General features: G+C 47.8%; 1 protein-coding gene across 3 annotated transcripts in view; it reads right to left on the bottom strand.

The window, feature by feature from the left end:
- The window catches only part of GDPD5 (glycerophosphodiester phosphodiesterase domain containing 5), a 240,729-nt gene that overhangs the window by 128,230 nt on the left and 99,108 nt on the right, over positions 1 to 13,391 (bottom strand). The window lies entirely within an intron of this gene.

The following is a 13,391-nucleotide window of genomic DNA, read 5'->3' as shown; positions in this document are numbered from 1 at the left end:
ATTACCTGTGAGAAGAGACCAGCACCAACGTCTCTACAGTGTCCTTTCAAGTAGTTGTGGAGAGTGATGAGGTCTCCCCTCAGCCTCCTCTTCCTCATACTAAACAGCCCCAACTCCCTCAGCCGCTCCTCATACAATTTGTTTTCCAGCCCCCTCACCAGCTTCGTTGCCCTCCTCTGCACTCGCTCCACCACCTCGATATCTCGATCAGGTTTCTCAGAGCCCCATCCAACCTGACCTTGACCAATGCAACTACTCTATCTGCCATGCATGGGAACATCACTGTTTCAAGGGAAAGTACTCTGCTCCATTGATTACATGCTTTGTGCGTCATAGGGCTTTTTTTATTATTATTATTTATATAACATATATATTTAGATGTTCGCTTTTGTCTCTGGTGAGATTCATATCAAGAACAGCCCAAGTAATCGTACTCTTACTAATTCCTAGAGTCAGTGCTCGGGGATGAGAACCTCAAAGCAAACGTTTGCTGGGCTGGTGGCGTCACACTGCTCTCAGCTGTACTCAACTCCCACCAGGGTTTTTTTTGTCCCCCACAGGTTGCTGGTGCACAGATCTACACCCACAGCCCCAGACACGGTTGTTGCATCAGTAGTCAGTGCACCATGAGCGATGCTCAAGCAGTTGAACTTGAAAAGTGCTTGGCTACCTCTCCAAAGCATGCACGATACGTAGGCAGTAAGGAAATTGCACCCTCTCTAGGGGAAATGCTTAATTTCCTTATTCACAGGATCCCCAGTGCTCAGGTCTTGCAAAAAGCTATGACAGCTAAGAGTAGCAACATCCCTGCTAGCATTTGCGAGTGTGACAGGGCTTAAGGAGATAACCTGGCCACCTTAGAGCCTTCCAATGCCACGTCCCATGGAAGGAAGCCTCCAAGAAAGGGGTTAACTGTATTTTTCATTATAGCCAATGCGTAAGGGAATGCTGCAGGTGTTGCAAGCGCTGTGGCAGTGTCTAGAAATGTCAACGAGGACACAGACAGCTCAACCCTTCCAGCCTCTGTCCTTCTCTGTGTCCATTTACACTCTGTGCTTCATGCTGACAGCCTATGACAGCCCTGTCCTGACTTTCTCTAATCAGGACTCAGCATCCTGGAGGCAATCAGAGCCTGCCAGTTGGTTCCTGTGGTTTCAAAGCCCACCAGACCCTTACCATGCTGCCTCCAGAGCCCACAATCCACAGGTCCTCTGCCTTCCTCTTACACATACACACAAAAATACAACCTTTTTCCTTTCAGCAAACCCCTCTCTAGTGCTCTGGGTGCTGCCCAAGGCATTGACCCGGGCAGAGGACATGAGACATGCAGGACTTGCATATCGGTTCGTAGCTGATCCAGATCCTCACGTGGTTTTGTCCATCCCCTCCGGGAGGACACACAGGACAGAGGCACAGACACATCCAGCCTCAAATGAGAGCTGAACGTGTCACCCCGTCCTCTCCCAGCTCATCTGCCCCCAAGCACTGCTCTACCACCTCCATGGCCTCATGCTCCAGGTCACTGCCCTGCCTGCATTTCATCTCTTCCCCTTGCTATTTATATAAAGCTGGGAATTAGTCACTGCCTCCCGTCTTCAGCTTTTGTCTGCTTTGAGATTGTCCCTACAAAACGAGCTTCCCAGCCTGCCCTCCTTATGGGGGCCAGCAGCACACCGCAGGCAGAACCAGCTGTCAGTTAGAATAGGACAGAAACGCTGAGGAAATGCAAAGTTAGATGCTATTTCAGGGTCTCAGACAAAGCCAGAGTCACAGCAGAAGAGTCACAGCAGCAGAGTCACAGCAGAAGAGTCACAGCAGCAGAGTCACAGCAGAAGAGTCACAGCAGCAGAGTCACAGCAGAAGAGTCACAGCAGCAGAGTCACAGCAGAAGAGTCACAGCAGCAGAGTCACAGCAGAAGAGTCACAGCAGCAGAGTCACAGCAGAAGAGTCACAGCAGCAGAGTCACAGCAGAAGAGTCACAGCAGCAGAGTCACAGCAGAAGAGTCACAGCAGCAGAGTCACAGCAGAAGAGTCACAGCAGCAGAGTCACAGCAGAAGAGTCACAGCAGCAGAGTCACAGCAGAAGAGTCACAGCAGCAGAGTCACAGCAGAAGAGTCACAGCAGCAGAGTCACAGCAGAAGAGTCACAGCAGCAGAGTCACAGCAGAAGAGTCACAGCAGCAGAGTCACAGCAGAAGAGTCACAGCAGCAGAGTCACAGCAGAAGAGTCACAGCAGCAGAGTCACAGCAGAAGAGTCACAGCAGCAGAGTCACAGCAGAAGAGTCACAGCAGCAGAGTCACAGCAGAAGAGTCACAGCAGCAGAGTCACAGCAGAAGAGTCACAGCAGCAGAGTCACAGCAGAAGAGTCACAGCAGCAGAGTCACAGCAGAAGAGTCACAGCAGCAGAGTCACAGCAGAAGAGTCACAGCAGCAGAGTCACAGCAGAAGAGTCACAGCAGCAGAGTCACAGCAGAAGAGTCACAGCAGCAGAGTCACAGCAGAAGAGTCACAGCAGCAGAGTCACAGCAGAAGAGTCACAGCAGCAGAGTCACAGCAGAAGAGTCACAGCAGCAGAGTCACAGCAGAAGAGTCACAGCAGCAGAGTCACAGCAGAAGAGTCACAGCAGCAGAGTCACAGCAGAAGAGTCACAGCAGCAGAGTCACAGCAGAAGAGTCACAGCAGCAGAGTCACAGCAGAAGAGTCACAGCAGCAGAGTCACAGCAGAAGAGTCACAGCAGCAGAGTCACAGCAGAAGAGTCACAGCAGCAGAGTCACAGCAGAAGAGTCACAGCAGCAGAGTCACAGCAGAAGAGTCACAGCAGCAGAGTCACAGCAGAAGAGTCACAGCAGCAGAGTCACAGCAGAAGAGTCACAGCAGCAGAGTCACAGCAGAAGAGTCACAGCAGCAGAGTCACAGCAGAAGAGTCACAGCAGCAGAGTCACAGCAGAAGAGTCACAGCAGCAGAGTCACAGCAGAAGAGTCACAGCAGCAGAGTCACAGCAGAAGAGTCACAGCAGCAGAGTCACAGCAGAAGAGTCACAGCAGCAGAGTCACAGCAGAAGAGTCACAGCAGCAGAGTCACAGCAGAAGAGTCACAGCAGCAGAGTCACAGCAGAAGAGTCACAGCAGCAGAGTCACAGCAGAAGAGTCACAGCAGCAGAGTCACAGCAGAAGAGTCACAGCAGCAGAGTCACAGCAGAAGAGTCACAGCAGCAGAGTCACAGCAGAAGAGTCACAGCAGCAGAGTCACAGCAGAAGAGTCACAGCAGCAGAGTCACAGCAGAAGAGTCACAGCAGCAGAGTCACAGCAGAAGAGTCACAGCAGCAGAGTCACAGCAGAAGAGTCACAGCAGCAGAGTCACAGCAGAAGAGTCACAGCAGCAGAGTCACAGCAGAAGAGTCACAGCAGCAGAGTCACAGCAGAAGAGTCACAGCAGCAGAGTCACAGCAGAAGAGTCACAGCAGCAGAGTCACAGCAGAAGAGTCACAGCAGCAGAGTCACAGCAGAAGAGTCACAGCAGCAGAGTCACAGCAGAAGAGTCACAGCAGCAGAGTCACAGCAGAAGAGTCACAGCAGCAGAGTCACAGCAGAAGAGTCACAGCAGCAGAGTCACAGCAGAAGAGTCACAGCAGCAGAGTCACAGCAGAAGAGTCACAGCAGCAGAGTCACAGCAGAAGAGTCACAGCAGCAGAGTCACAGCAGAAGAGTCACAGCAGCAGAGTCACAGCAGAAGAGTCACAGCAGCAGAGTCACAGCAGAAGAGTCACAGCAGCAGAGTCACAGCAGAAGAGTCACAGCAGCAGAGTCACAGCAGAAGAGTCACAGCAGCAGAGTCACAGCAGAAGAGTCACAGCAGCAGAGTCACAGCAGAAGAGTCACAGCAGCAGAGTCACAGCAGAAGAGTCACAGCAGCAGAGTCACAGCAGAAGAGTCACAGCAGCAGAGTCACAGCAGAAGAGTCACAGCAGCAGAGTCACAGCAGAAGAGTCACAGCAGCAGAGTCACAGCAGAAGAGTCACAGCAGCAGAGTCACAGCAGAAGAGTCACAGCAGCAGAGTCACAGCAGAAGAGTCACAGCAGCAGAGTCACAGCAGAAGAGTCACAGCAGCAGAGTCACAGCAGAAGAGTCACAGCAGCAGAGTCACAGCAGAAGAGTCACAGCAGCAGAGTCACAGCAGAAGAGTCACAGCAGCAGAGTCACAGCAGAAGAGTCACAGCAGCAGAGTCACAGCAGAAGAGTCACAGCAGCAGAGTCACAGCAGAAGAGTCACAGCAGCAGAGTCACAGCAGAAGAGTCACAGCAGCAGAGTCACAGCAGAAGAGTCACAGCAGCAGAGTCACAGCAGAAGAGTCACAGCAGCAGAGTCACAGCAGAAGAGTCACAGCAGCAGAGTCACAGCAGAAGAGTCACAGCAGCAGAGTCACAGCAGAAGAGTCACAGCAGCAGAGTCACAGCAGAAGAGTCACAGCAGCAGAGTCACAGCAGAAGAGTCACAGCAGCAGAGTCACAGCAGAAGAGTCACAGCAGCAGAGTCACAGCAGAAGAGTCACAGCAGCAGAGTCACAGCAGAAGAGTCACAGCAGCAGAGTCACAGCAGAAGAGTCACAGCAGCAGAGTCACAGCAGAAGAGTCACAGCAGCAGAGTCACAGCAGAAGAGTCACAGCAGCAGAGTCACAGCAGAAGAGTCACAGCAGCAGAGTCACAGCAGAAGAGTCACAGCAGCAGAGTCACAGCAGAAGAGTCACAGCAGCAGAGTCACAGCAGAAGAGTCACAGCAGAAGAGTCACAGCATCACCATGGTTGGAAGGGACCTCTGAGATCCCTGCCCTGAAGGTCTTAAGCAGCAAGTGATGTACAAGACATTGCAGGCCATAGGCAGGACATAAAAGTTATATGCAGCCTATTAAAAACTCCGTGTTACCATCCTGAAAACCAAGCAGGCTACACTCATTACCAGAAATCCTTCATGAATTAACCTCCAAAGGACGGCGTCTCTCCTGATTCCCGCCTCTTCCCGCTTTAGTTATGCAAAAGCAAGCAAACAGACAGACCATCTCTACCTTTAAAAGCTTTGACCACATATTTTGTTTGCCAGCTTCCAAGAACTGCACTGCAAACTCAAACACAAGCACTACAGTCGAGCTTCTGGGAAGCCCCTAGCTGTTCTCCAGCCTGGACACCTGGAGAAGGGGTGCTGTACCCCAGCCATACGCATATGGAGCATCAAAACCAGCAACCCCTGACTTTTCCAATAGAAATCCAATTCATTTGAAGTGGCAGGAGCCTGGGAGCTGCCCTTCAGAAATAATACACTTCACTTTATGGATCCATCATTCCATTAACACAAGTTGAAGCTCAAGCACTTATCATTAAGTGCCTGAAACTTCAGAGCACAATTCACAGGAGGCAACTGATAAGGCTGGGAAGGGAATAGGTGGAGTTTGGGCAAGCACCACAAGTTAGCAGGTGCCTGAACATCACAGGGCTATCACCAGGATCCCCTATTCAACCTATTGAAGATACAAACATCCCTCTCGTGACTGCGTATCCAAAGCTACTGGTTAAAGGCCTGAACTTTGCTGCACAACCAGTGGAGGCACCAAAGCCTTTTCAAACTGGATTGCTTTCCTAAGGCACAAGTGCACTTCAGAGACGGAGAGGAACAGCAATCAACCCTTCTCCCCAAAGAAAAATCCCACCAGGAACCCCAGGGTAGATGCAAAAGCTTTGAGTTTATTGTCCAGTTCTGAAGAGCATCTACCAACCTCCCCAAAAAGCATCTAATCCAGCATCTCCCAGTCTCCTGGCAAAGTTCGGTACAAAAGGGCAACTCAAAAGCACACCTTCCCACCAACACCTCCAGAAGGCACTGCTGGAAGGTTTCAAGAGCAGCAGAACCCACTAAAAACAGCCAAGAGGATAAAAGCTACAAAGAAGGGAAAATAGAGCTGAAAAGGCTCCATAAGCCACCAAGTGAAGCTCCCAACCTGGTTCCTCTCGCTGAACACAAGCAGATGCTATGGGAGCCCATAGATCCAGGCTGCTCTCCATAAAAGCAGCCAGGAGAAGCACAAAGAGAAGACATCAAACATGAGTCTTTAAAAAAAAAAAAAAAAAAAAAGGCATTCTTAAGCGCAGTTGAATTGCTTGAGGCTCAACCTACATGCCCAAAAATCATTCCCTCTTCTCCATGAGTCTCATGAGCAGACACATAGAAGCCCACAGCAGAAGGGAAAACACAGAACAGGGCACCCATCGTCCTCCACCACATGCACAGACACCTGAGCAGTAACAGGAGATGCAGGAGGAGACCAAAGCAGAACAAGGAAGAGAAAAACCCCACTGATACCATCTGTCCACAGATCCTTGCTCGGGCAAGATCACGGACTGAATACTCACTTCTCCTGCTTCCAGACATAGATTTAATGGAGAGAAGCAGAAAGTCCGTACCTTACAATCACTGTTCCCATGACACCTACAGCTTTGAGGTGGAGAAAGCAGGCTATGAATGATTCAAACCTCTGCTGGTTAGCATTACATACAGAAATGAAAACAGGAAGCAAGACAACATACATTAATTATTCAAATTCAGCAACACGCACCAGAAGGGGGAAGGAAATAAGAGAGAAAACACAAACCCACACAATCTATCAACCTTGACTTTAAAGATGCATCATCTGCCAGCGGCTACCAACTTCTTCAAGTTGAATAACTGAGTTTGCCAGCCAGCTCGCCCAAAAAGGGGGAGCAGGGTAGACTCCATCTGCAAATACAGCAGGAGCATTTTCTGAAGGCTCCAGGATGCCTAATTAGCACACATTGCATTCCTGAGATACTGGACTGTAGGTATCCGTTACAGCCTGTGACACATTATTCCTTTCCAACAGCTTTGGAAAAAAAAAAAAAAAAAAAAATAAAAAAAAAAAAAAAAAAACCAGAAGTGTTCCAAGGAATCTAGGACAAAAATTTTAAACTTTCATAGTAGAAATGAAGGTTATGTTTAAGAATGTATGCATTTTGAAAGGGTATGTATGTACCCGCATTAAATTTTTTCTTTTCCTACGCGTTTAGGAAAAAAAAAAAAAAAGAAAAGCAAAAAAAAAAAAAAGAGGCAAGAGAGAATTCAAATTGCAGATTTAAAAGAGAAGCTCTCTGGGGAGATCTGGCCTAAAAATTTGGATTTTTGTCTCTGAGTTAACTCCTCCATCCTTGTTGCCTTAGAGCAACACCCAGAGTGGAAAAGGAACAAAGCAATCAGGATCAATTGTTAAACCATCTCAATGTGAGCATTTTAGCCAAGGGAAGAGTGACAGCACGAGTCCCGATGTGCACTGAGTAAATAACATGAATGAAGCTGAGGAATAGCAGGTTTAGCAGCATCTAACCCTTTCACAAGGCTTGGTACAGTCCAATCCCTCCTCTCTAACCCCCCTTGGAGATTATTTTTTTTTTTTTTCCCTGTCAACCCAGTTTCACCTGGGTCACACTGATCTCATTCAGCATCCTGGGACAAAGCTTTTAATAGCCCAGAGACAAGCAGCTTACCGCACACCCAGCGACACTACCCACACCACTATTCTGAATATCCACATGGTTTGGTCAGAATGCTTCAGGAGGGAGAGATGAGAGCTATGGGTTCCTACCTGCCTTACTTTGACCCACTACCTCCAAGCCTTCTTCCAAATACTTAAGCTGGTTCGGTACCATAAGCACAACTTTTTGCCTGAGCCTGCCAAGGGCTCCTAAATCAGACCAGCACATCCAAGAAAAGAACCAAAATGTAGCCAAGGATGCCTTGATGCACGCTTATGAATCCTGAAGGAGTGCACAAACCCAAGCACTTGGGGAATACAAGGACACCCATGGTCTTCTCCATCTCCATCCATCAAGATGTGGCTGGAAAGACCCACAAGTGGAAAGCACAGACTTTCCATGAGGAGGCTCCCATGGTTTCAGAGTGGCCAATTTGTTTGGAGAGTGTGGGGGACAGCAGAGAAATGCCATCACCATCACAGCCATACCTCCATGTGTTCCCCCTGTACCTGGAGAGGCCAAAAGGCCACCGCAGCAGTGGGACACTCAAAAGCCCCAAGCACACAAGGTGCAATCTCCCAAAAATCAGGTCCAAGGAACCTTGCCCCATTTGCAATGCAAATAAATGCAGAAAATATAGACTCCAAGGCTGTTTGAGATATTGTTTTTCTTTTTAGCTAACCCATTTTAAAAGAGCTTTGACAGTTTCTACCAATTTCCACATTAAAAGAAGTGGGTTTTTTCTCATTGGTGACTCATGGGATCACTGTTTATCAAGAATCTGTATAATTTCAACATCTCCATCTCGTATTAAAATTGCTATCAAGCTAGTTACACTTAAAACCTCGTTAAGCAAATAATTACCTATACTGATTAGGTGAGAACAGCACTGATAACCGGTTATCCATATTGATATCCTTGTAAGCCTTCTCATCAATTGTTTCCTTAATTATACTGGAAAATCCTGATTTTCCTTGAATACTTTCTAAACAATAGAAGTTAAGCTCTTCCAGAACAAACCCTGCAGCTCTACGCACAAAAAGAAGAAATCCCTTCTATTGCCCAGCCAGGACTGAAAGGATTTAAAGCATTAGAAGGAACCGATCTAAATTCTTGTGACTTTCACAGGCTTCTCATGGTTTTCATAGCAATCTTTTATTTAACGTACCGAACTCACGCAAACTAAAGTAATGAAATTTCACTTTCCTTGACTTGGAAGACGGAAATGGAAGAGGGAGAATATCCCCATTTGTTTAATAACAGAACAACCCTTAGAGGGATGTTTGCTGCGGCCGTTCCCACAGGAGGAAATGTATATGTGTACACACACTGAGCAGCACTTTCCACGTTTTGTTGGCCCAGACCCAGAACATCTCAACTTGCAAGATCCAGACTTAATTTCTAAGGCAGGAATGGTAAGAGAACACCCCAAAGCCATAAACAGCCTCAACTGCAGAGATGATGCATATTTAGTGGTGGAAGGTGCCCAAGTAACAGCTGTGATGACCTCCCCTGATTGCTGAAAGACCTCTTCATGACCTGGTGGGGTTATTCTTCCCAACAAACACATTGTTCATGCCCTGCTCTGGAAACTGGGTTGGGTTAGAGGTCTCCCACCCACTTTTCCCAGGCTACAAACATTCAGCTTTCTAAAGATAACTATGAAGAGTCCCTGCACAAACAAAAGCAGCAGATATGTTAAAACGCCAGTTGACAACTAAATTTTTTCCCTGGCAAACAGCAACAGCAGTAAAAGATAATCTGCGGCAAAGTGCTCCTTGCCACGTGCACATGTATATTTAAGCAGAGTCTTTTGGATGAGAATTGAGACAGGAAAACACACATTTGTCCTAGAAGCCAAGTGCTGCTGCTCCAGTGACAGAAAGTAAGAGGGGGGGGAAAAAATATTTAAAAATATATATATAAATTTGAAACAGAGATCTACAGGACTTGTCTTGATCTATCCCAGAACTCTTACAGCCCTGGAGGGGAACATCACTGTCTCCCCGATGCCCGCTGATGCCAAAACCCTATGACTACATCCTAATCCAGGGAGACAGCTGCAGAGCTACTTTGATTCACAAAGTGGCAAGTGATGACCCAAATAGCCAGGATCTGGCTGACGTGTCACCCCTATGGGTCCGACCTGTTGTTTATTGTTCTTAATTTTTTTTTAAAAAAGAATTAACACTTTGAAACTAGGGCAGCATGTAGTTTGGGGGTTGTACGCTTCCAGTTAATGAGAATTCAGACTTCAAAAGATAAACACTTCAAAGGGATTACAAAAGAAAAACTTCGACTTTAATCTCACTAAATAAATAAGCACAGAACGTACTAACGCCCTCTGCACTCTAGCTTCTTAATGTTTTCCACAAACTGAGGGCACACTGGGTGCCTAGCATTTCAAAAAGGGTAGAAGAAGCGGAACAGAACACCGGAAAAACCTGTGCAAACTTCTTGCAGAGCAACAACCAAACGCAATCTCTGCTTTCCGCAGAAGCCTTTGCAATAAAACCTTGCAAGTTAAAGCCTCGGGACGGCTCTGAAAACCCAGTATCTGCTAAAAAACCATTGAGAAGAGCCAGGTTCTCTCCTCCCCCCAAGCTGAGAAGCAACCAACACCAATTGCGCAGATCTTTTTAACATTAGTAGGACTTTGCTGCATTTTTTGTCTGTGATGGCAGTGGTGGTGGTCAAAACATTGCCTGACTTGAGGTTGTACTTGCACTAGCCCTACAATCATGTCCCCCGAGAAGAGGGATCACAACATACGTCAAATTTGGTGTCAGTAAGAGAATTCCACAATTAGTTCCATTTCTACCTAAACAGCAGTTTTCATCTGTAGATCCTCAAAAGACAGCAGGAATATGGGGCTGCAATAACCCCAGGTGCCAGCTACGAGGTCCAAGACAAAGACCAACCTACTCTCTTTGTTTTGGCAAAGAGGACTAGGGATGGACAAGGCACAAACAACCCAGTTCACGGTCAGTTCAGATTCTTCTTAGAGAGATATGGAGAAATGAAGACCCAGCTGATAACAGATGAGAGTTGACAAATGCTTGCCAGGAGCCCCATGAGTTGTGCCCACGTGGTTTCTAAGCAACTTTTCAGTGGAAACCAGTCCAACAAGTTCACAAGTTCTCCTTCATGCACAGAAATTAGAAAGCCATCAAAAAGTCAGATGTCGCCAGAAAAGTGGTGAAGACACTCAACACATTTACCTGGGATGCTGTCTTACCTAGATACCATCTCCAGAATCAGAGAAACAAGTAATGCAGACCAAAGATTTCTGCACAAAGGAGACTGAAGTCACTTCAGACTATGAAATAACAGGTGACAAGACATCTAACATCTCCCAGGCTTCCTAGTTGGAAAAGTCTGAGGAGTACATGTTCCTTACTTTGGAGTTTAATGGTTGATTTTCTGAAGCACAACAGCTCTGAGAGCAGACTAATGCAGCAGAGACCATCTTCTCAAGCCTCTGCTTCATGGTGAGATCCGAGTGGCCAAAACATGAACCCTGCAGAAAGCTTTTCTTGCCATGGAGGTAGTTCCTGTGCAATAAACCTCTGCGGCTCACCAAGAGAGACCTCAAAACACAGCTTCCCTTTTGCCTTGTTTGGCTCCTATCTCCTCTATGCTACTCCTTATTTTTAAGAAGCCCTGCGAGCCCTATCTCCTACACCTCCACTATGTCTAAAAATGAATACATAAATTTTTAAAAAAATTAAATCAGGTGAAACCACAAACAAGTTCTGAAGTTGCTGGAAGCAGCAGGCAAAACACAGCTGGGACATGAGGACTTTTCATTAAGCGGAAACATGGGATACTTTTGGTTCCCTCTGCCAAAGACCTCTTGGCAACCCAAGTATCAAGAGAGTTCATTCTTCTGGGTCTTGCCATAGAGAGGGGCAACAACTCATTAAATGCTCCCATCTACAAGTCTAATGAGGTTCTTGGCTCTTAGAAGTAGCAAGGAGAAGTTTTAAGCAGCCCAAGAGGCATACAACCTCACTCTTCCTAGGAAAGGAAGTCAACTGTTAGCCACTCCATAGAAAGATCGTTGAGGGGAGTTGAAAGTACCCAAACAAGCTAGAAAAATGCATTAAGTGACATGGATGGACCTGATCCCACCTCAGGGTAGCTGGTGGGTCTGTCAAAAGTCTGCTTCCACCTCTCTGAGTCTACGGCATAGGCGAGGCCCAAGCTTGGGTGCCCACAGGAGGACATCTCCTGTTCTTGAGAAGAAAATCCAGCAAACATCTGGCAAGGCAGGCTAGTTTTCAGCAGGCACAGAAACATTTCTGCCACAGCAATGGAATAATGATGAATTCAGTTGTGAGCAAAGCTGAAAGGGAGTAGAAGAAAGATTGATAACGGCGGTAACAGCAACACCCTGAATTCCCATGCCAGGGAGTTAATTAGCCCTATGGGCACATTTCCTTTCCCTAGTGCTTTCTGGCTGAGAAAAGCTGGGAGTCTCAGCCCTGCATCGAGGTCACTGACCACGATTAGAAATGCAAACAGTTTTATTTGCAGCCCAACCGCTGCACGAGCTTTACACCGTGAGAGAATATCCCCCAACCCAACTGAGCCAACGCTTTGATAGCTTCCAAGCCAGAAACTGGCAGGAAACCAGTGGACTTCAGCAGACACCAAGTTTGTTTTACTGTCCAAGAACAAGCCAACTAGACTTTCCAAGACAGCCTTGCTGATATTGCCCTGAAGGAGCTGCTCGGTGGCACCCAGGAGGACCAAATGAAAAAAAATGAGGCCACCGTGTGCTCTTCGTCCTTCAGAAAGATGGACCTTACCCACTGAAAAGGTCAGGGTGGTGCTGATGGGTTAAATCCTCAGTGTGATGAGGACACCCTAGTGCTGCTCATAATGAGGGGCTCCAAAACCCTTAGGCAGATCAACCAGAAGAGATGACAGTCACTTTGCTAAGGTTTCCCTTCATTCAAGCAGTATTCCGGCTTGCGGGGACAGTGGTGTTTGAGAGGGAGGGCAGCATCCAGGATGCAGTCAGGAGTTTCCATGTTCCAACCACCAACTGTTAATGCCACTGCCAGTAAATGGTGGAGAGACCACAGGGAGGAACCTCTGGGTCACAGCCAGCACCAACCACAGAACGAGGCAGGGTGCAGAAGGATTTTGCTGGGCACAGTCCTAAACGCACACAAGTGCTTCTGAATTCCCCAGACACATACAGGCACAGGAACTCCAGTACATGTCTGGTCTCAGACCATCAGCTCTGCCACGGAGGAAGACATCGAATGGTTCGAGTTGGAAGGGACCTTAAAGATTGAGTTCCAACCCCCCTGCCACAGGCAGGGACACCTCCAGCACAAGAACACAGGAGTCCAACAGTTAAAAAAAAACCCAAAACACCACAAAAACCAACAAAATGCCAGCTCAACAGTTAAACTGGGGTGAGACAACACAAGGGCCCAGACAGCACCAGGAGTGGCTGTTGATCTTGGCAGAAGACATAGAAGAGGAGGTATCTGAGCCACAATGCTAGAGACACATAGCAGGAAAGCACGTAACAGGTCTGGAAGAAGTTGGAAGAGGAGGGAGGCTGCATCTTGACTAGGACTGCTGCATCTGGGGAGAAATAACCCCATGGACCAGGGCAGTTTTGGGGCTGACCTGCTGGAAAGCAGCTCTGAAGAGAAAAACCTGGGAGTCCTGGTGGACAACAGGATGCCCATGAGCCAACAATGTGCCTTTGTGGCCAAGAAGGCCAATGGCATCCTGGGGGGCATAAGGAAGAGTGGGAGCAGCAGGTGGAGGGAGGTCATCCTGCCCCTCTGCTCTGCCCTGGGGAGGCCCCATCTGGAGCACTGG

This window comes from Calidris pugnax, unplaced genomic scaffold, assembly GCF_001431845.1.
Source record: "Calidris pugnax isolate Ruff unplaced genomic scaffold, ASM143184v1 scaffold270, whole genome shotgun sequence".
Taxonomy (NCBI): domain Eukaryota; kingdom Metazoa; phylum Chordata; class Aves; order Charadriiformes; family Scolopacidae; genus Calidris; species Calidris pugnax.
This window is presented reverse-complemented; position numbering and strand designations above follow the sequence as displayed.